Raw genomic sequence first — 25259 nt, 5'->3', positions numbered from 1 at the left:
CATAGATCAATGGAAAAGAATAGAGAGCTCAGAAATAAATCCACGCCTGTATGGTCATTTAATCTATAACAATGGAAGCAAAATTTACATTGGGGTAAAGACAGTGTATTTGATAAATGGTGCTGGGGAAACTGGACAGATACAATCAAAAGAATGAAACTGGACCACCTCCTTATGCCATATACAAGAATAAACTCACAATGCATTAAAGACTTAAATGTAAGACTCGAAACTATTAAACTCCTGGAAGACAATATAGGAAGTAAACTCACAGACATTACCCTTAGTAATATTTTTACTGACAGAGGTCTGACCATTAAGTTTGTGAACTTCGTTGCAATGATGTTGCTAACATGTTTTGATATCAGAGGGATTATTCATTATGAATTTGTACTAACTGGACAGTTAACCAAGTTGACTGTTTGGAAGTGCTGAAAAGGCTGCATGAAAAAGTTAGATGACCTGAACTTTTCACCAACAATTCATGGCTCTTGCATCACGACAATGCATCAGCTCACACAGCACTGTCTGTAAGGGAGTTTTTAGCCAGTAAACAAATAACTATATTGGAACACCCTCCCTACTCACCTGATCTGGCCTCTGATGAATTCTTTCTTTCTCCAATGATAAAGGAAGTATTGAAAGGAAGACACTTTGGTGACAGTCAGGACCTCAAGGGTAATACGACGACAGCTCTGATGGCCATTCCAGAAAAAGAGTTCCAAAAGTGCTTTGAAGGGTGGACTAGGCACTGGCATCTATGTATCACTTCACAAAAGGAGTACTTTGAAGGTGACTGTAATGCTATATTCATCAATAAGGTATGTAGCATTTTTTTTCTAGGATGTGTTTGCAAACTTAATTGTTAGACCTTTGTATATCCCTTTGGGCAAGGGAAACGAAAGAAAAAATAAACAAATGAGACTACATCAAACAAAAAGTTTTCTCACAGCAGAGAAAACCATCAACGAAACAAAAAGACATCCTACTAAATGGGAGATATTTGCCAATGATACATCTGATAAGGGGTTAATACCCAAAATTTATTTAAAAAAAATCTCATATAACTCAACACACACACACACACACACACACACACACACACACACACACACACCAACCAACCCCAAAACCCAATTAAAGAGCAGAGAACCTGAATATACATTTCTCCAAGGAGGATAGATGGCCAACAGACATATGAAAGATGTTCATCAGTAATCATTAGAGAAATGCAAATAAAAACCACAATGAGATGCCACCTCACTCCTGACAAAATGGCTATCATCAATAAATCAACAAACAACAAGTGTTGGAGAGGTTGTAAAGAAAATGGAACCCTTGTGCACTGTTGGTAGGATTGCAAATTGTTGCAGCAACTACGGAAAACAGTATAAAGGTTCCTCAAAAATTAAAAATAGAGCTATGTTATGACCAGCACTTCCCCTCCCAGGTATTTATCCAAAGAAATCCAAAATACTAATTTGAAAAAATGTATACACCCCTATGTTTACTGCAGCACTATTCACGATAGCCAAGACATAGAAACAACTGGAATATCCATCAATAGACAATTGGATGAGTAAATTGGCATACATTTATACAATGGAGTATTACTCTGCCATAAAAAGAATAAAATCTTACCATTTGCAACAACATGGATGGACCTCAAGGATATTACGCTATATGAAATAAGTCAGACTGAGAAAATCAGATACCATATGATCTCACTTATATGTGGAATCTAAAGAACAGAATAAATAAGCAAACAAAATAGAAATAGGCTCACAGATACAGAAAAAAAAACCACACTGATGTTTGCTAGTTGGGAGTGGGGTTGGGGAATGAGTGAGAAAGGTGAAGGGATTAGGAAGTACAAATTGGTAGTCACAAAATAGTCATGGGGATGTGAAATACATAAGGGGAATATAATCAGTAATGTAAAGACTATGTAGGGTGTCAGATGGGTACTGAATTTATTGGGGGTATCATTTCACAGATTATTTAAATGCCTAACCACTGCGCCTGAAACTAATATTTAATGTACACCTGAAACTAATATTTAATGTCAACTCTAATTAATAGTCACAGGATGTTATGTACAGTGTAGGAAATATAGTCAATGGTATTGTAAAAGGCATATATGATGTCAGGGGGGTAGTAGTCTTGAGGGGGATTATCACTTTTGTGAGGTATGTAAATGTCTAATCATTATGTTGTTTTGTACACCCAAAACTAATAAAAAATTCAGATATAAAAGTACTTCCATACAATAAAATGCACAAATCTTCAGTGTAGGAACCACCCAGATCACATTTTGATAGCCTATTCTCTTACTAAGGGATATTTTTTTAACCCCAGTACTTTGCGATTATAAATGTAGGTCTATGGAATCTCAGATACAAGGATCTTGGTATATATACAGCCTTGATTCTTTTGGAATTCTAAAGCTAGAAATTGCTGGTTAAAGTTTAGAAATATGTTTGGAAGAAACTGCCAAAAAGTGTTCCAAAGTGGCTATAATGCTTTATGATCTCTCCAGTACATAGGAGAATTCCAAGTGCTCCACGTTCTCTCCAGTAGTTGGTATTTCCAGTCCAGTGGCTCTCATTTGGGTTTTAATTTGGATTTCCCTGTTGAGAAATGATGTTGGGCACCTGTTCTGACACTGGTTGACCATTTGGGTTTCTTCTGTGAAATGCCTGTTAAGCCTCTTGAATATTTTAAAAAAAGAAAAAGTTTTTTTTTAAATTGATTTTAGGAGTTAATATATTCAAGGTAAGAGTTCTTGTCAGATACAGTAGTACCTCGATTTTCGAATGTCTCCATTGACGAGCATTTCGATTTATGAACGTCGTAAACCTGGAAGTAAATGCTTCGGTTTTTGACCACGCCTTGGAAGTAGAACATGTCACACGGCTTCCACTGAGTGCAAGATCCTAAGGTCTAGCTGTCGGCTGTTTTCGAACGTTTCAGAACTCAAACGGTCTTCCGGAATGGATTATGTTCAAAAACCGAGGTACCACTGTATATGAGTCGTAATTATTTTCTCAAGGAAAATTCTAATTATAGTTTAGATAAGGGTTTGCTAAGAAACACATCCAGTGGCTAATGTGCATTAATCACTTAAAACACAGTAGGTAATGCAGGAAGTAAAGACTTTGGTCAGCCCCTTATCCTGGTATAATGGAAATTGGCTGGATGTTCACTAAACCTATCTTTATCTACTCATCGACTACATGAATACATTCCCCAATCTCCCTTTCAGTTAGCTGTGGCCATGGGATCAAGTTCTAACTAAAAGAATGTGGGTGGAAATGTAGGTGGGTATGAGCCTACTTCCTAGCCTGGCTCATAAAAACCTGCTGCATGATTCTCCACTGTCTCTTTTTCCCCAGTCTACTGAATGAGTGGAGGGATCTTTGAGGATTTAGAGGATGGTAGAACCATGAGATGAAGGGAGCCTGGGTCCCTGAACGACTGCCTGGAGCAGATCTTCCCTCCCCACTCCCTACTCTAGTTAACTGCCAAATGGACTTGATGTGAGTGAGAGACACACTTCTCATTAATATGATATTTGGGATTTATTTCTTGAAGATGTTGGTATTACTCTAATTAATATACTTGAGTATTTAAATATATACTTCTATAAAATCAGTACCTGTTTCTAATTATGACAATTCTGCTTTCCAAAGCAGTGGGGGTCATTTCATCCCTTCACTCCCAATCCATGGCTAATATCAGCAACTCTATTTCTACAGTTATTCTGAGATTCTACTTTTTATCAATGTAATAAATTAATTGAGGAGGAGTGGAGCAAATAAAGAAAGATAGAATGGATTGAATCTGCCCATACTTCCTTATTGCAGCCACCAATCCCATCTAGTGGAGCTGAGGGAGATGAGGGTTGGGATCCGTCTGGACTTGGTTATGATTTGCTCCTGCAGAGGAGGCCCACTTCCAGGTGGGAGAATTGTGTAGGTACAGTGGCAAGGAAGGTGCTTTGATCACTTCCACTGGAGGACATTACCTGCCAGTGTAGGAAATACTACATCTATACTGTCAGAAGAACACCCTACTCTGTGGCTTCCTGTGGCAGGAAAAATTTAATTATAGAATTAAAATTGGCAAGTATCTGCCATCAGGTAGAGGCTATGAACACCTCAAAATCTTGCACCAGAAAGCATAATAGCCATAGGAAAATCTTTCTAAGAATAAAAGTAATAGAAAAAAATAATGCCAACTATTAATATATTAAACAAATAGTTTAAAATTTTTACCAAAAATTACCATCCTCTGACTTGCAAATCAAGTGTTTGATTTTCAGTTTCCAGTCTGGCATATAAGAAGCTTGGAACTTGTTCCTCCTTCCACACAACAGGTAAAAAGCTGAACAAACTGAAAATCAACATTTTTTTTTTACATCCATCAGATAATTGAGGCCACAGGGCTAACCACTGCCTTCAAAGGTGGGGAGACAGACAGGTAGGTGCATAGATCACAATTTACCAGAATGGGGACCAATGAACAGAAACCTCCCTGGGATACAGTACTGGGATAGGAAAACCTGAACAGTAGTTGATGAATTAATGGAGGCTCAGAGTGGACAAGTCTGAGAGTTAGGAGCTCAGGAGAGCCCAGTTGTAGGGTGGCACACACACACTTTTGTGAGTTTTGCTTCTAGGTTCTCCATCAGATTCTCATACTAAAAATCAGAGAAAAATCCCAGTATGCTTCTGGTAGTGGAGAGGAAGAGTAACTGCTTTCTTTTTAAACCTTTTTTAGTTAAAGTTGACATTCAATGTTATTTTATGTTAGTTTCAGGTAAACAATATAGTGCTTAGACATTTATATAATTTATGCAGTGATCTCCATCCAGATTAGTCTAGTCCCCACCTGGTACTATGCATAATTGTTGCAGCATTATTGACTATATTCTCTGCTGTACTTTAATTCCCGAGACTATTTTGTAACAACCCTTTTGTACTTCTTAATCCCTTCATCTTTTTTACCCATCCCCCCAAACCTGTCCCCTCTGGCAACCATCAGTTTGTTCTCTGTATCTATGAGTTTATTTCTGTTTTGTCTGTTCGTTTATTTTGTTGTTTGGATTCCACATACAAGTGAGATCATATAGTATTTGTCTTTCTCAGTCTGACTTATTTCATTGAGCATAATACCCTCTAGGTCCATCCATGCTGTTGCAAATGGTTCGATTTCATAACATACACTGGAGTATTCTTTTCTCCTTAACAAGGCCTGCCATTCAGAGAAACTATTTTACCAAAGCCTTAACCATTGGGGTTTTATCAGAGCCTAACTAACCAGGAGGAAGGGAAACACCCAGCTCTAGCTCCCTCTAGTCATCCTGTCCCATCTAAGGAGGGGGAGCGAAACCCAGAAGTATATGTGAAATTCACCATCCAGGAACACAGGCTCACTGAAAGACTGCAACCTAACTACAGGGCTACAGAATGTCCCCCTCCCCCACACCTTATCACCACATTACTAAAAGCCTGTTTCCCATAATTCCTTTTACCTACTACATCATGTCAGCTTTCAACAAACAATTACAAGGCAAACCAAAAGGCTAATAACACAATTTGAAGAGAGAGCAAACATCAAAACTAGAGTCAGACATGCCAGGGATATTGGATGATCAGATTGGAATTCAAAACAATTATGATTAATATGCTAAGGTCACTAATTCGTAAAGTGGACAATGTGTGAGAAAGGATCAGTAATGTAAGCAGAGAGATGGAAATTCCAAAAAAGAATAAAAAAGAAAAGCTAGAGATCAGAACACTGTAACAGAAACAAAGAGCACCTTTGATGAGCTCATTAGTAGACTAGACAACAGGGCAGAGGAAAGAATCTCTGTGCTGGAGAATATGTCAATAGCAACTTCCAAACTGAAAAAGAGAGAGAGAGAAAGACAGAAAACTAATACAGACATTTTCAGTTTTTTCTGTTTTTCTTTGTTGTTTTTCTCTTTCTCATTTTTTGGTATTTCCTTTTTCTGTGTTTCTTTTTCCTTATTTTTTTTTATCATTGTTTTCTTTCTTTACTTTGTTAGTATTGTTAATGAGTATTGTTGATTAGTATTGTTAGCAGTAAGTACCACAGTCTGCAGGGCCCCTCAGCCATAATTTTTGAGGAGGACACCCATACTGACAATGGACGGCTTCTCAAGATCATCACCAAGGGTACATTTGCCAAGGTGAAGTTGGCCTAGCACACAGTATCTAGGAAAGAGGTGGCCATGAAGATCATTAACAAAATCCAGCATAACTCCTCCTGCCTCTGGAGACTACCCTGTGAAGTCCTGATGATGAAGGTTTTGAATCACTTCTACATTGTGAAATTCTTTGAGGTGATTCAGACCAAGGAAACACTCTACTGGTCATGAAGTGCATTTGTGGAAGAGAAGTATTCAAGAAATTAGTGGCTGAGAGGAGGAAAAATGGTGGCATGTGGTGAGCCTCTGTAAAGCTCCCCTGTAATTTACTATGAATCAAACAACAAAAACTCCACAAAGGACTCCCTGCACAGCAGACAGGCAAGACGAAGAGGCCGACTACTGAAGTCAACTACAGGTTGGAGAATCGCGCGAGCTGGGGAGGAGGAGGGAAGGGAGAAGTGCGGAGACGAAGCCGCGGGGGCACAGGACGCAGACCTAGCTCAGTGCTCCGAGCTTGCTGCTTCTCAAAACTACTGCAGCTGAGGGAGAGGGAAGAACTTGGACTGCTAGGGCTCCGCTTATGGCCCACAGGGCTGAGGGGGCAGCATATAACATGGCTGAACCCAACGCTCACGGCAGAGACCTCGGAGAAAAGACTGAGGGAAGATGGCTGAAAACCGTGGTTTAAGCCCTCACTGCAGAGCAGAGAACAGAAGCCTTAGACACTGAGACTAGCCGCCCCCTCCCTACCCTCCCAGTACTCGCCCCGCCACCACCTGCCCAGTGCTAGAAACAGAACAGCAGCAGTGTCAGATCAAAAGAATAGAATATTTGCTGTTCTGAGAACTGTGGACAACAGACACAAATTCGCAGCCCAACTAGTTCCGGCAAAGGGGAGGGAGCTGTGGAAGCAGGACTGGCTGTGGTGGTGGTCGCCGCCATTGCTCTGGGCCACCTCTCACAACTCACCCCGCCCCTGGCCCCACCTATCTGGGCGGATCCCTGCAGGAGTAAACAGAACTGCTGAAACATACAGGCTCTGAATCTGGTGCAGGAAAAGCTTTGGAACTTCAAAAGCTCTCCCCATACCCACACGGACACTGCGCCCTGTGACCTAGACGAACTATTAACAGAGGAGAAGCCCATCTCCCAGGGAATCCCCCCATTGTGTGAGAAGCTGGAATAGTGCAGAGAAAACATAGCACTACTGTGTGGGAGAAGAAAAATAAGCTGCAGTTGGAGAAAAAATAAAACATTCTACCAACAAGTACTGGAAAGCAAAAGAAAGACCACTTCATATCAACCTGTTGCAGAACCCACTCTGGTAGATGTCTAGGAAGAGAAATAGTAAATCAGTAATTGCCATGAATAAACAAGGCAACAAGATAGCTCAGAAAGAAAGTGAAAAATCTCCAGAGAAGGCACTTAAAGATACAGAAATATGTGACTTAAATGACAGAGAATTCAAGATTGCAGTTATGAAAAAACTGAACGAGATGCAAGAAAACACTGAGGGGCAGTTAAATGAACTCAGAAATACAATCAAAGAACAGTATGAGCATTTTATGAAAGAGATTGAAATTTTCAAAAGGAACCAAATAGAACTTCTGGAGATTAAGAACTCAATACAAAAAAATTAAGAATGAAATAACCAGCTTAGGTAGTAGAGTTGACCAGATGGAGGAAAGAATCAGTGACATCGAAGATAGAAACCTGGAAATTACACAGATGGAAGAAGAAAGAGACTTGAGACTTAAAAGAAATGAAAGAGCTCTACAAGAACTTTCTGACTCCATCAGAAAGCAATATAAGAATAATGGGCATACCAGAAGGAGAAGAAAGAGAGAAGGGAACAGAGAATACATTCAAACAAATCGTCCATTGGAACTGCCCAAACTTGTGGACAGAACTGGACCCTCGAATCCAAGAAGCAAATAGAACACCTAATTACCCCAATCCCAACAGGCCTTCTCCAAGGCACATTGTATTGAAGCTGTCTAAAATCAACGACAAAGAAAGAATCCTCAAGGCAGCCAGGGAAAAGAAGACGGTAATTTACAAAGGAAAGCCCATTAGATTATCATCAGATTTTTCAGCAGAAACTCTATAAGCCAGGAGGGAGTGGAACCAAATATTGAAACTATTGAAAGAGAGAAATCATGAGCCAAGAATAATATATCCAGCAAAGATATCCTTTAGATATGAAGGAGGAATAAAGACCTTTGCAGACATACAGAGGCCGAGGGAATTTTCTAATACACGACCTGCACTACAAGAAATACTAAAAGAGGCTATTCGACCACCATCAACAGGGACAATTTGTGGCAACCAAAACTCAAAAAGGGGGAGAGTAAAGGCCTGAACTGGAATATGGGAATGGAGAATGTATGCGTGCTGAAGAAAACGGAATACTCTAAATATCAAACTTTCCTTTACATAAACTTAAGGGTAACCACTCAAAAAAAATTCAGAACTGAAACATATACTGTAATAAAAGAAGAAAAAGAGGGAAACATCATAGAATACCACCACACAGAAATAATAGACTAATAGACAACAACAAAAAGGCAAAGAAACAATGGAGACACAGCCTTACCAGAAAACTAAAGATAGAATGACAGGAAATCCTCACATATCAATAATCACCCTAAATGTAAATGGACTGAACTCACCAATAAAAAGGCACAGAGTAGCAGACTGGATCAAAAAATTAAACCCAACTGTATGTTGTCTCCAAGAGACACATCTCAGCTACAAGGACAAGCATAGACTCAAAGTGAAAGGGTGGAAATTGACATTCCAAGCGAATGGTACCTAGAGAAAATCAGGTGTAGCCATAATGATATCAGATGAAACAGACTTCAAGGTGAAAAAGATAACAAGAGACAAAGATGGACATTTCATAATGGTGAAGGGGACTGTACAACAAGAAGACATAACACTCATCAATATTTATGCCCCCAATGAGGGAGCACCGAAATATACCAAGCAACTACTAACAGAACTAAAGGGAGAAATTGAACAAAACACAATTTTACTAGGGGACTTAAATACATCATTGACAGCTATGGATAGATCATCCAAACAGAAAACAAATAACGAAATAGCAGCCCTAAATGACACATTAGATGAAATGGACATAATTGACATTTATAGAGCACTTCATCCTAAAACATCAGACTATACATTCTTTTCTAGTGTACACGGAACATTCTCAAGGACAGACCATATATTGGGACATAAAATCAGCCTCAGCAAATTTAAGAAGATTGAAATCATACCAAGCATATTCTCTTATCACAAGGCTTTGAAGTTGGATATCAACCGCAAAAAGAAAGTAGGAAAAAACACAAATACATGGAGATTAAACAACATACTTTTAAAGAACGACTGGGTCAAAGAAGAAGTTAGAGGAGAGATCAAAAGATACATAGAAACCAATGACAATGAAAATACATCCTACCAAAATTTATGGGATGCAGTGAAAGCAGTTTTAATAGGGAAATTTATCTCATTACAGGCCTATCTCAAGAAACAAGAAAACTCCCAAATAAATAGCCTCATGTTACACCTTAAAGAACTAGAAAAAGAAGAACAAGGGAAACCCAAGGTCAGCAGTAGAAGAGACAGTACTCCCTAACTCATTTTATGAGGCCAACATTACCCTGATACCAAAACCTGGTAAGGACAGCACAAAAAAAAGAAAACTACAGACCAATATCTCTGATGAATACCGATGCAAAAATCCTAAATAAAATTCTAGCAAATCGAATACAACAATGCATTAAAAAGATTATTTATCACGACCAAGTAAGGTTCATCCCTGGGGCACAAGGATGGTTCAACATCCGCAAATCTATCAATGTGATACATCACATAAACAAAATAAAGGACAAAAATCATATGATTATATCAATTGATGCACAAAAAGCATTTGACAAGATATAACATCCATTTATGATTAAAACACTTAATAAAATGGGTAAAGAAGGAAAATACCTTAACATAATAAAGGCCATATATGAGAAGCCCACTGTTAATCTCATAATTAATGGTGAAAAACTGAAGCCCTTTGCTCTACATTCAGGAACGCGACAGGGCTGTCCCCTATCACCTCTGCTTTTCAACATAGTGTTGGAAGTCCTTGCCAGAGCAACAGGCAAGAGAAAGAAATAAAAGGCATCCAAATTGGGAATGAAAAAGTTAAATTATCACTCTTTGCAGATGACATGATGGTATATATAGAAAACCCGAAAGTCTCCACCAAAAAGCTATTAGAAACAATCAATGAACACAGTAAAGTGCTGGCTACAAAATCAACGTACAAAAGTCCATTGCTTTCCTATATACTAACAATGAAATCTCAGAAAAAGAAATACAAAAAACAATTCCTTTTGCAATTGCAGCAAAAAGAATAAAATACCTAGGAATAAACTTAACCAAGGATGTGAAAGACCTATATGCTGAAAACTATAAGACATTTTTGAAAGAAATTGAAGAACACACAAAGAAATGGAAAGATATTCCATGCTCATGGATTGGAAGAATCAACATTGTTAAAATGGCCATATTACCCAAAGCAATATACAGATTCAATGCAATCCCCCTCAATATCCCAATGGCATTTTTTGAAGAAATAGAACAAAAAATCATCAGATTTGTTTGGAACCACAAAAGACCCCGAATAGCCAAAGCAATCTTAAGAAAAAAGAACAATAATGGAGGTATGACACTCCCTGACTTTGGCTTGTACTACAGGGCTGCAATAATCAAAAGAGCATGGTATTGGCAGAAAAACAGACACATAGACCAATGGAATGGAATTGAGAACGCAGAAATCAAACCACATAAATATGGACAGATAATTTTTGACAAAGAAGCTAAAAACATACATTGGAGGAAATACAGCCTCTTCAATAAATGGTGCTGAGAGAATTGGATAGCCATGTGCAAATAATGAAACTGGACTGCTATTTGTCACCATGTAACAAAATTCATTCAAAATGCATCAAAGACTTCAGCATAAGACCTGACACAATAAACTGCATAGAAGAAAACATAGGCACTAAACTTATGGACCTTGGGTTCAAAGAGCATTTTATGAATTTGACTCCAAAGGCAAGGGAAGTAAAAGGTAAAATAAACGAATTGGACTATATGAAACTTAAAAGCTTCTGCACAGCAAAAGAAACCATCGACAAAATAAAGAGGCCACCCACTGAATGGGAGAAGATTTTTGCAAACAGTGCTTCCAATACGGGGCTAGTATCCAGAATATACAAGGAACTCATGCAACTCCACAACAAAAAAACAAACAACCCAATTGAAAAATGGGCAGAGGACCTGAAGAGACATTTCTCCAAAGAGGACATACAAATGGCAAATAAACATATGAAAAAATGCTTAACATCACTAATCATCAGAGAAATGCAAATCAAAACCACAATGAGATTATCACCTCACCCCAGTCAGAATGGCTATCATCAAGACAAATAGTAACAAGTGTTGGAGAGGCTGTGGAGAAAAAGGAACCCTCATACACTGTTGGTGGGAATGCAGACTGGTGCAGCCACTATGGAAGGCAGTGTGGAGGTTCCTCAAAAAATTACGAATAGAATTGCCATATGACCCAGCAATCCCTCTCCTGGGTATCTACCCAAAGAATCTGAAAACATTTATACATAAAGACACGTGTGCTCCAATGTTCATTGCAGCTTTGTTTACGGTGGCCAAGACATGGAAACAACCAAAATGTCCTTCGATAGATGAATGGATAAAGAAGTTGTGGTATATATACACAATGGAATACTATTCGGCAGTAAGAAAAGATGATATAGGAACATTTGTGACAACATGGATGGATCTTGAGAGAGTAATGCTGAGCGAAATAAGTCAGACAGAAAAAGCAGAGAACCATGTGATTTCACTGATATGTGGTATATAAACCAAAAACAACAAAAGAACAAGACAAGCAAATAAGAAACAGAAACTCATAGACACAGACAATAGTTTAGTGGTTACCAGAGGGTAAAGGGGGTGGGGGGTGGGAGATGAGGGTAAGGGGTATCAAATATATGGTTATGGAAGGAGAACTGACTCTGGCTGGTGAACACATAATGGGATTTATAGATGATGTAATACAGAATTGTACACCTGAAATCTATGCAATTTTACTAACCATTGTCACCACAATAAATTTAAAACATAAGTTAAAAAAACAAAAAGAACTTAGTGGCTCAGGACAGCATAACACAAAAGGAGACCGGAGGCAAATTTCACCAAATGGCGTCTACTGTACATACTGCCAGCAGAAGCGTATTGATCTTAGGGACCTAAAGGCGGAAAGTCTGCTTTGGGATGCTGAATGACGTGAACATCAAGTTGTGGACTTTGGCTTCAGCAATAGGTTTGCCTTTGCTGATGAGCGGAATATCTTTTGCAGCAGTCTCCCTTACACTGCCTGAGGAGTCTCTCAGGATGGAAAGTCTGAAGGCCCCATGATAGATATGTGGAGATACTTTGGGAGTTCTCCTCTATACAATGATCACTCGGTCTCTGCCCTTTGATGGACAACACATCAAGGAGCTGCTGGAGTGGTTACTGGGTAGGATATATGATACTCCCTTTTATGTGTCCATGGACTATAAAAACCTGCTCGAGAAATTCCTCGTCCTCACCCCCAGCAAGAGAGCCCTTTTAGAGGAAATCATGAAGGATCCATGGATGAAGATGGGCTAGGGGGAGGAATGAATGCCTTCCATAGTGCCACTCCCTGACTACAAGGACCCTGGGCAGACTGAGGCTACACGTGAGCAGGAAACTAGGATTGGTGGATGACAGCAGTACAATGATGTGATGGCTATCTGTGTGCTCTTGGGATACAAGAGATCTGAGCTGAAAGGCCACACCATCACCTGAAGTCCTGTCCTTTAGCTGACCCCACCAACAGCTCTCCTCCTTCCCCATCTCAGTAGGTACAGTGTGGGTCTCTGCCAACCCAGAGCACTGCAGTTTCAGTGAGACAGTTCTCACCTTTAATTCCTACTCTGAGAACTGTTAAAGCAGTATTCAGAGTTAGGATGGAAGGCCAGCAGCACAGCCAAAGTGCCTGCCAGTCCCCACCCAGCCTAGGGAGGAGCTCCATCACCCCAGTACAGCCCCCAGCATGGCTCTGGCGGCCCCCCTCCACCCAGACGTCAGCAGCAATGGTGGGTCTCTGGACACAACCAACTTCCCCCAGGATGCAGCCTCCAAAGAAAACTCTATCCATGCTGGGCAGCATGGACATGTGGGAGACAAGCAGAACTTGCCCAGCTGTGTGACCCCAGCGTCTCCCTCTAGCAGCAGCCAGGGCCAGCAAGGGGCCACCGGGAGGCCCCTTCATCCAAAGAAATCTGTGTTTCAGGTCAGAAAAGAACCAGCCAGAAAGAACCAGCATGAAGCTGAAAGCAAATGGACAAGAGGAATCCTCAGGTAGTGGGCAGGACGGGCATGGATATAAACAAGAAAGCATGCGTGTGTTTGGGGGGTCAAGCTCCCTCCCTGCACCTGAGATGGAGCAATGAAGATCACAGCTCCATGGAGCCCAGCAACACTGTGTGGGATGCAAACAACTGCTGTGTGAGCTGCTTGCCTGACAGAGGGCTCCCTGCAATGGAGGGTGGGCTGTGCGCCTTGCCAGGCCTTTGTTCCTGGGGTTCAGGTAAGAGGACACCTAGCACCTATGGCCGTGAAAAGTAGTCTCCAAGATGACTGCTGAGCTTAAAGGACTCTCAGGGGCTGTCTGGGACATGGGAAGAGACCTGATGGCCCTGGCTTGAGGCTGGCTCCTCCACCCACTTCCATTTCCCATGGGGCACTTCTGTCCCCTGCTCTTCTCCATCTTCCCTATTAGTGGAGGAGGAGAATGGCTCTGTAAAGTAAACACTATAAAAAATATATCTGTATCTATACATATGCTAATTTATTGTGTTTAAATACAATAACTAAAAAAATACCCTGCTTTATTGCTACGTCAGTCATAAAACACTCAGCTATCACTTTACACAAGGAGGGCCTTGAATCCTTCAAAATTCACTTGTCATTCAACTGAAAACAAAACAAAACAAAACAAAACAAACAAATAAGCACTTTCCTAGAGGGAAACCAAAGCCTGGTGTGACCATCCTAAGAATGGGACAGATGTCAATGAATTGCAAAGGGGACTACACTTGAAAGTGGTATTGGCTTTTCTTGCTGAGAAACAAGGCCTGAGGGTCACATCTCTAAGACCATGTCAGTATTGAAAGAACTGAAACAGTGATGCTGTATTCTCAGTCATGGCGCCCGCCTGGGCTGAGCTCATTTGGGTGGTTTCTCTGCTGCTTGAGGTATCTACTGGGCTCTCTCCTGTCGGTTGATCCAGTGGGTGGCTAGGTGGGGCTAGGCTGGAAGGTTCTTGAAGATCTCTCTCACACATAATGTTTTAGTGCTGATTGTGGGCTGGGGAGCTTTAGTTCTTCTCCATGGGCAGGAGAAGAACTTCTCCCTCTTTCACGACATTCTAGATCAGACCCTGCCTCTCTGGGAGTCGTGGCACAAGATGGCACAGAATGGCCACAGACCATTCAGACTGTGATTTTCTGCTTTCAGTGAATCCTGGATCTTTCTCCCATCTACCCAGAAAGACTCAGCTACTTCACGTTATTTCCCCTAAACATACAAATCTAAGACCATTATATTTCTTATTAAAGATTCTGGGCATACGTGTGGGGTTTACATCAGAGAAGAGCACAGCAGATAAGACAGACTGTCAGACCTTATTCATCTTAAAGCTTCCTGGTACCCTGTCTCCTGGGACCCCAACCCTCACTGGGGGAAGTACAGTGGTTTTCTCTTCTGTTAGCTCCGGACTCAACTTCTTCTTGGGTCCCCTTTCTCCCGCTCAACCTCTTCCTGTCCAATCTGGCTCACCTACTCCAAAATTCCCCTCCAAAAAAATCTATTTATTTTTTAGAAAGTTTTCTAAGTTGTTTGAGGTGTAATTGAAGTACACAAAACTGCACATAACTTAAAGTATACAATTCCATGAGTTTTGACATATATACACCCATGGCTTTTCCAACATTTCCATCAGACTCCACAGTTTCCCTGTGCCCTTTTTAATCCATTTCTCCCTCCACCCCATCTGTAGGCAACTGCTGATCCACTGCCTCTTTACACAGATTTACTTGTATTTTCTAGACTTTTATATAAGTGGAGTCATACAACAGGTACAGTTTTTGTTTTTTTGGTGGGAGCCTGGTTTCTTTCACTCAGTATAATGACTTTGAGATTCATTCAAATTACTGTGTATATCAACACTTTGTCTTTCCTGCTGAGTAGTATTCCATTGTATGGATTTACCAGTTTGTTCATTCATCTGCTGATGAATTTGGTTTTTTTTTCTAGTTTTTGGGTATTACAAATGAAGTTCTTATGAACATTCATGTACAAGTCTTTGGATTTCATGCTTTTTTTCTCTTTGGTAAATGTCTAAGAGTGGAATGGCTGGGTCATAGGCTGGTGTCTTTTAATTCTTAAGAAACCAGAAAACTGATTTCCACTGATTTCCAAAGTGGTTGTACCATTTCACACTCTCACCAGCAATGTATGAGAGTTTCAGTTGCTCCATGTCCTTACCAAAATTTGGTTTGGTCAGTCATTTTAAATTTGGCCATCTCATTACAAAGCTTACTTATTATTATTATTATTCAATCTACCTCTTGGCTTCAATTTTTCAGGAGGAGAGTGTATGCTTAGGTTTATAGGGAACAATACCAGATTACGCCTATTGTCCCAATGAAATTATTAATAGTGCCCCCGCTTATCCTCCAGAGTGTTCTGGTTTAGATAATAAAATATGTGATCCCTGTACTTGTAGCTTAACTGGCCATGCCCCACTCTGTCCTTTCGCACTCACCATGGCCTATCAAGGTGTTCTGCTCAACAAAGATGATTTTTTTTCTCCTCTGAAAGTATTCCAGCTTTTCTTTTATTTTAATTTAATTTTCTTCATTTATAGTTGACGTTCAATATTAAATTAGTTTCAGGAATACAGCACAGTGATTAGACATTTATGTAATTTATGAAGTGATCATCCTGATAAATCTGGTACCCATCTGGCACCATACATAGTTATTACAATATTATTGACTATATTCCTTATGCTGTAATTTACATCCTTGTGACTATTTTGTAACTGCCAATTTGTACTTTTTAATCCCTTCAATTTTTCATCCAGTCCCCAGCCCCCCTCTCATCTGGCAACCATCAGATTTTTTATGAGTCTGTTTCTGTTTTGTTCACTTGTTTATTTTGTTTTCTAGATTCCACATATAAGTGAAATCATATGATATTTGTTTTTCTCTGTCTGACTTATCTTACTTAGCTTAATGCCCTCTAGGTCCATCCTTGTTGTCATAAATGGTAAGATTTCATTCATTTTTATGGTCGAGTAATACTCCATTGTGTAAATGTACCACAGTTTCTTTATCCAGTCGTCTATTGATGCACATTTAGATTGCTTCAATATCTTGCCTACTCTAAATAGTGCTGCAATGAACACAGAGGTGCATATATCTTTTCGAATTACTGTTTTGGATTTCTTCAGATAAATACCCAGGAGTGGAATTGCTGGATCATAAGATAGGTCTATTTTTGATTTTTTGAGGAGCCTCCATACTTACTGTTTTCCATACTGACTGCACCAATTTGCAATCCCAAGAACAATGCACGAGGGTTCCCTTTCTCCACATCCTCACCAGCACTTGTTGTTTGTTGATTTATTGGTGATGGCCATTCTGACAGGTGTCAGGTAGTATCTCATTATGGTTTTTATTTGCGTTTCTCTGATGATCAGTGTCATTGAGCATCTTTTCATATGTCTATTGGCCATCTGTATGTCCTCTTTGGAGAAATGTCTTTTCAGGTCCTCTGCCTATTTTTAATTGGATTGTTCATTTTCTTTGGTGTTAAGTTGTATGAATTCTCTGTAAATTTTGGATATTAACCGCTTGTCAGATGTATCTTTGGTGAATACCTTCTCCTGTTCAGTGGATTGTCTTTTCATTTTGTTGATGGTTTCCTTTGCTGTGTAAAAACTTTTTAGTTTGATGTAGTCCCATTTGTTTATTTGTTCTTTTGTTTGACTTGTCTGAGGATATGTTATATATATATAAGTAATAATTATTATTAACACATTTTTTGCGGGAAACGAGTAAACTCGTCATATCGCCTCTAGTTGGAACCGGCAAAAATTTTGCAAAGTAAATAAATAGAGACCTCTTTTTAAACTAAAACACTGAAAGTTTCATAGAAAAATATCAAATAGATCGAAAGATATGAATATTTTACGGAAAGTCTAATTTTGGCGAGAAAAATGTCAAAAAAGCCCTGCGTTACGACGCGATTTGGCAGGAAAATGCCCGCTTACAAAGTTAAGAGCAACTTCAGAGAGTTTACTACCTATGTTTTCTTCTAAGAGTTTTAATGGTTTGGGGTCTTTTTTTTTTTGTACTTCATTCCTTTTTATTGTCAAATAGTATTCTAAATATAAATATACTACACATTGCTTTTTAAAAATATTTTTTAAATTAGTTTCAGTTTCACAAAACAATGTAATAGTTAGACATTTATCATTTATATCCCTCACACAGTGACAACCCCCCACCCCCATCCACTATCCCTCTGACATTGCACACAACCATTACATTTCCACTGTCTATATTCCTAATGCTGTACTCCAGTTCTTGTAACTATATATATATATATATATATATATATATATATATATATATATATAAAGTTGTAGTTGACATTCATTATTGTTCAGCTTCAGCGTCAGGTGTACAGTGCAGTGATCGATTTTGGGTCTTATAGTTAAGTCTTTACTCCATTTTGAGTTTATTCTTGCATATGATATAAGAAAGTGGTCTAGTTTCATTTTTTGCATGTATTTGTTCAGTTTTCCCAACACCATTTGTTGAAGAAACTGTCTTAACTCAAATGTATATTCTTGCCCCTTTTATGACAGATTAATTGACCACATAGGTATAATTTATTTCTGGGCTCTATATTCTGTTCCATTGATCTATGTGTCTGTTTTTATGCCAGTACCATGCTGGTTTGATTACTATACCAGGCTGCAGTATGGTTTGATATCAGGTACTATGATACCTTCAACTTTTTGTTTCCTGCTTTCCTTAAACGTTTTTGTTTGTTTGCTTGTTTTTTGTTTTATTTTTTTTAGCATGACAGGATTATAAGAGCAAAGGACTGGCATAATGTACTCTAGTGCTATCCGGGGGCTGTTCTTGCCATCAAGTGAGAAGAGCGTACTTGAAAATAAAGCCAACACAGAGGAAAGTATCCACAAAGGTGGGGGGAGGCAGATCATGTCTGATGACAGCATTTGAGCTCCTGGATCACTGTATTTTCCTCTCACTTTTTCTTTTAACCTAAAGCTGCTCTGAAAAATGAAGTCTATTTAAATAAATAAGCATTTGACCACATACAGTGGGTCTAAGCAAGTTGACCTGGCTGGCTCAAAGAAAATAAATCCTACTTGAATGTAAGTAGTTTTCATTATGTGTTTGGAAATAGCATTGATGAAAATATCAGCCACCAAATACAGGCAAGCGTGGGAACCCCGTCTCAATCCTGATTAAATGGCTAACAGGCGACATCCCCAAATGCATGTGCACTGGCCTTTGATTGGATCATTTGTTCTTTCTCACTTCCACTCACTAATTGAGTCTGTGTGTGCTGATCCACTGTTGGCTGCAGAGAAACTCAAATCTTCCAATTTTTTTAACCTTTTGGGATTTGCATATGTCGTACTGCTCAGAAAGTCTCCACCTAAGGTTAATATTATTAATATTAATATAAATGTTCTCTTTTTTCTTTTAGAGATTTAAATATTTAAATATTTCATCATAAAATTATATTGGTTTATTTTATAAAGTATGGTTATAACATTTTTAAGTTGATGTAATTTAAATGTTCTCTATATTTCTCCATATCCTCAATCTTGTGCCTAATATTATGTGTACTTTTATATTATTTTATATTTTCCTGATTAGATATGATGGTAGTTTGTCTATTTAGTAATGTAGAAATTATAATTATTGAATTCTTTCTTCAGCTTTAAGTGTTTATTATTTTTCTAATTCTTGAGTTTTGAACAATTCATTCATTTACATTATTACATCTTGCAATTAATAAAGCCTCAGGACTTGTAATTCCTTCTGAGCAAAGCTTCAAAGTCTCCTGTAAATTTTGATATGTAGCTTCCTCAAATTGGCATTTTAATTTTTATAAAATGTTTTGAATGGTCAAAACAGAACCCATTTTTTAATAAATGAAGTTTTTATTCCACTTTGACCCAAGAGTTATGTAGAAGGCCATTGTGAAATTTCTAATTGGAGGAATTTTTTATTTACCATTATCTATTATTCTTTATGATTATCTCTAATTTTATATTATTTAAGACAGAGAATGCATTTTTCCAGATAAACTGAGATATAATATGTGGCTTAAAATAAGATAATTTTTAAAAAACTTTATGGACACTGCAAACAAAGTGATCCTTTCTGTTTCTAAGGCAAAAAGTTAAAAATATGTATTTTAAATAATTGTTATTCATTGCATTAATAAATTTGTTTTTTTTTATTAAAGTTTATTGGGGGTGACAATTGTTAGTCAAGATACATAGATTTCAGGTGTACAATTTCTGTAATACATTATCTATATCTCCCATTGTGTGTTCACCACCCAGAGTCAGTTCTCTTTTCATCACCATATATTAGACCCCATTTGCCCTCTTCTAGAGCCCTGCTTCCCCTTCCCTCCTTCCCCTCTGGTAACTCCCAAACTATTGTCTATGTGTATGTGTTTTTGTTCTTTCAGTTGTTTGTCTTGTTCTTTTGTTGTTGAGAACCCAGAAATAAACCCACAAAAAATATGCACAGATAATTTTTGACAAAGAAGCCAAAAACATACAACGGAGAAAAGAAAGCCTCTTCAATAAATGGTGCTGGCAGAATTGGATAGCCACTTGTAAAAGAATGAGACTGGACTGCTATCTGTCACCATGTACCAAAATTAATTTAAAATTTTTTGTCCCTTAAAATATTTGTATACTTGCTTGACAAAGGCTGAGAGATGTGTTCATTTCTGCTACTATTATATATTTGTCATATTTTATATTATTTCCATGTTTTACAGTGAAAAATTTTCATATTTAGAGTTAGCCAACTGGATTCAGTGTAGATGATCTCAATTTTGTTGGCAACATCCAAAGCATCGTAGTCAGGAACCAGTGGAACATAGGCCTTCTTCTCTCCATCAGGCCTGATCAGAGTGTTGACCTTGGCCACATCAATGTCATAGAGCTTCTTCATAGCCTGTTTGATCTGGTGCTTGTTGGCCTTGACATCCACAATGAGCATATGTGTATTGTTGTCTTGTATCTTCTCCATAGCTGACTCAGTAGTTAGGGGGAATTTGATGATGGCACAGCAGTCAGGCTTGTTTCTCCCAGGGGAGCTCTTCCGAGTATATTTGGGCTGCTTTTGAGCGGCAGTGTCTTTGGCCGTGGGAAGGTGAGTGACCTGCTGATCTTTTCTTTTTTTTTTTGTGTGTGGCTGTGGATGCCTTCCAGCCACTGCCTTCTTTGTCTTCAAAGCCTTTACTTTGGCTTTGGCTTTGGGAGGGGCAGGGGCTTCTTTCTTCACTTTTGGTGCCATCTTCGTAAAAAAGGTATTTCCATTTTTAATTTAAATATCCAGACAGAACATTATCTGTCCCATAAATTTTTATGATTGATATATCTTTATTGTGAATTGTACTTTTAACAACTTAAAATGGCCCCTATACCTCATTACTACCTGTAACATGAATTGCTATTTTGACCTCAGACTTTTCTATTGTTGTTTACGTTTGTCTTGTATTTATGCTTAACTTTTTTCTTCGGCTTATTTCTTTGTTTTAGGATGTTGATGCTTTTTGATGCTGAAGTTGTCCCGTTTTTAGGTAGAGAAGCCTCTTCAAATGCTCTATGTCCTTTTGACACATTCTCAAGATGATCCAGGCTTACCTTGTACATTTCCAGCTGCAGGAATCAGATCTGGTAGAGATTTCTCCAAGAATGTCTGGTTCCTTTACCTGGGAAACAGTATTTAGAGAAGATAATCTGGGCACGTCACAATTTAATGGCTTTGGGTAATTAACCTGCTGTTTGGCTAAATTGCTTTGGTAAGAAATTAGGCTTACTTTACCTAAGATTGCCAGTTAAAACACAAATAACTATATAGAAAGAAATGGCTTCATAAAAACAACTGTGAAACAATCTTGACACTTTTGTAGCATTGCTTCAAAAAGAGGTAAAACTTTGGACTACATGATAGTAGAAAACAGAAAACAGTAAACAGCTACATTGCAGAATGTAAAATGACTTGTCTTATTATAGGAACAAGAAGAAGAAACTAACATGGTTGTCATATAGGCAGCAAAGTGCACACGCAGGAAATAATGTGTTTTTCTCCTGGGCTTTCTGTTTGCAATATACACTAGTCACACACCACCATGTGGCTGTACCTTGACCACAGGGCCATGTTATTTGCCATTCATTTACTTACCAAACACATATCATGTGCTAAATACTTTACCACCAACTAAATTTAAAGAGGTTAGTAAAGGTCTACTTTTTGGACAAAGTAATTAGCTATTTATGGGAAATGTATAGTTTGCTCTATATGTTTTCTAAGCCCAACTTCTTAGTTTGATGTAATTAAAACTTGCTTTCTTGAAGAAACATTTTCATGTGTGATTTAAGAAAACAAAAACTAAAAACAAAACATAAACTCAGGTAATATTTAGTTGCCAGATTAAATATTAGAATCATTAAAGACAAATTATTTGAAATAACGATTACTCCTCAGGAAATTCTTAATAAATAAAAAGAACAGTGGGGAAATTTCTTTTAATGTATTATCCTTTTTTTTCTTTTTAAATTCTTCAAGCCTTTGTTCTTAAGGAAGCAAACTGCTGTTCCACTTCCCTGAAGCCACTGATAAAACCATGCAAGAACATCAGAGAAAAAATGAATCCAAGATAGGTGCCATCCCCAAGGGAACGAAGCACTTCTTTGTTTTATATTTCCAGTGGAAATCTGGAGATTTTGCATGCAAACATCTTATTTCATGGCACTGCTTCTCAAATTGAGAGATTAAATCTAGCTCTGCATAAAGTTTTTTCAATAAAGTAGGTTGCACAGTCTTCTCTTTATGGAAAATTGATGCATCATCTGATACGCTTTCAATTGCTAACTTTTGTTTCACGAAAGCTGGAAAGAATTTCAACCAACCATTATCTAATCAAGAAAATATTTCTTACCTATTTTGTCTTCAACATAACTTGCTGCCAAATGTAGTTTTGACTATTGTAAATCACTATGCATTTTAACAAGCACAATGGACTCTCTACTTTTGTTAGAAAGGTACAAATTATTAAAACTATCCATCATTATCAGTGAAATGCCCCCGAATTTTGTGCATGTTGAAAAATGATTATATGACAAAATTTAATGTTATGTTGTTTATACTACTTTATTTAAGTAGAATTTTTACAATCTTGAAATACAAGCAGGTAGATGTAATAACAATTCCACTAAACCTCTCGTGTTTACACCCAACCCTGACTACAGAGTAAAGCTTGCAATTTGGGTACTTATTTAACTATACAATTTATAATGACTTGTAATATCAAAATCCCCCCTGTGTTCAACATAATTTTAAGTGCAGGAACAAGCAAACTAAATACTATGAGTTGTGGGTTTTATTGTGTGTGGTTTTCAAATAAAAAGAAAGTTGTCTCAATCTATCCAAGTACTGATTCCTCATAGGCATAAAACATGTGTTAGAAAGCATGCCTTAGCACATAAGGGGGCTTTGTCTTCAGAAGTGTTTGTACCTGGTCTTCAGGTTTGACTCGATTCAAGAGCATGGCGCATGGTGATGTGTGCTCAGGAAAGAGGGTCTGGGCTGAGGAAGGCTTTTCTGAAACACCCCCTTGAATCTCCTGGAATGAATGTAAAAGGCAGCAAAGAGGAGGTGGCTGAACACCCACATTCGAACTAGCTGCCTGGGTTTGGCCCTGCCTCAGCCCCTCTTCTGTGACCTAGGTCGGGTCTCTTCATCTTTGTGCCTGGGCTTCTGTCGAATGGGAAACTTAAATATCAGAGGTTTAAGTGAGTATCATATGTAAAGTGTTTGGAACGGGGCCTGGGACATGAGAAATACTATCTACATGATAGCTATTTTTATTTATTAGAGAACCTTCATTGCAGACCGTGAATGGTCACTTGTGTTATTCCTTCATTTATTCAACAACCATTTATTTGTGTTTACCATGGAGAAATGTAACGTGTGCTTCTAGTTTATGTGAATACAATTGCATGGTCTCAGGGGGAGAGAGAACAATTTAAACAGCACAGTCCCAGCTGTTTACTCTACTGACAATTTTCTCAGAGAGAACCGGAAAACCTGAGAGGGGTACACTGTGACCTTACATGGGTCTCAGTCTCTGTGTGTCTCTCCTAATGCAAGCAACAGGCCTCAAATGTCACTCTGAGGCTTGAAGTGTCACCACTGCTTCTGGTGAGCACTGTCCAAGCAAAAGCCAGGGTTGTTATAAAGCTGAAGAGAATTCCAGTGGTGTTGAAAGGATACACACATGCACATGCACACACGCATGAATGCACACACACCACATACTTACACACACATGCACACATGCATATGCACGCACACACACAATCTGCAAACATCATAACACCTAGATTGTTACCATACCTGTGATTGTCCCCTCCCATCCCTACTCTGGAATCCGGCCATCTGTATGGCAACTCCTGTGTGCTCTGTGCTCCTTGTGAAGACATGCTTGTCAACAGCACTGTTTCTGTCCTTAGGAGTTACTAGCCTAGTACAGGTGTCCTCACATTTAGTGCATGTAAGAATTTTCTGGGCTGTCTGTAAAAGTGCAGACTCTTGCATCCCCTACTGAGAGTTCTGATTCAGTGGGTCTTGGCGGTGGCCTGACAATCCCCTGCCCAATAAGCAGCCTAGGTGATTGGGATGTACGCACCTCTAGACCACACACTGTTTGATGGTCAGGCAAGAGGCACTTTTGGAAAGGATGTAGGAATATATCAGAGCCTGTGAGTAAGAAGTAAAGCCCAATCTAATGAGGGAGTCGAATGAGAAAAGAGAGTAGCCATAGCCCAGTTGCTCTGAGTGGTAGCAGAGGTTGTGCCTGAGACAGCAGGTCATGGCCGCCCAGCTCCGGCTTCTGTGGGTTCCTCCTTCCAAGAGCCCCAGCACCTCTGGTGTTCCCTTCTAGTCCAGTGGTTATTTATGATCGGGGGTGCTCTGATATCTCTGCTCTAGGACTCAGCCAGAAAGAAACTTGAGGCATAGAGGCCTGGCTGTCCTCCCTTTTTGGTCTCATATAGGAGTCCTTTGCACAGGGGCCGAGGCAGAGCTGAAGGGCAGAGCAGCACGGTCAGGCAGAGAGGCTCTGACCTGGAGTTGCTTACCTCCATAGGTCGGCTGTGGGGTAAAATGATCCCACGGCAGGCTCAGGGTCCAGTGGGGTGTGTAGTGAGCCCAGGATAAATCCCAAGTACACCTGCAGACATACACCTTGGTCACCAGCACACAGTCTGCAATGGGTGTGGGGCAGTGACCACTGAGCATCCCCAACCACATGGGGCATGAGTTCCATGTTCCACAGAAGAAAGGAATCTGAACGATCTAACAGTTACCCATCCCTAGTGGGTGAATTAAATCTCAAAGGTAAATTTAAATGATTGTTTAAAACCAAATTTTTTTTTAAAAGATTTTATTGGGAAAGGGGAACAGGACTTTATTGGGGAACAGTGTGTACCTCCAGGACTTTTTTCCAAGTCAAGTTGTCGTCCTTTCAATCTTAGTTGTGGAGAGTGCACCTCATCTCCAGGTCCAGTTGCCATTATTAGTTGCAGGGGGCACAGCGCACCATCCCT

At 39.0% G+C, this 25259-nt stretch overlaps 1 pseudogene; it reads right to left on the bottom strand.

Annotated features, from left to right (window-relative positions):
- Positions 1-20403: 20403 nt before the first annotated feature.
- On the bottom strand, positions 20404-20943 carry LOC109461346 (large ribosomal subunit protein uL23; annotated as a pseudogene).
- Between the last annotated feature and the right edge of the window lie 4316 nt (positions 20944-25259).

The sequence above is a fragment of the Rhinolophus sinicus genome, linkage group LG09, assembly GCF_036562045.2.
Source record: "Rhinolophus sinicus isolate RSC01 linkage group LG09, ASM3656204v1, whole genome shotgun sequence".
Lineage (NCBI taxonomy): Eukaryota > Metazoa > Chordata > Mammalia > Chiroptera > Rhinolophidae > Rhinolophus > Rhinolophus sinicus.
Note: the sequence above shows the minus strand (reverse complement) of the source record. Positions and strands in the feature narration are given on the sequence as shown.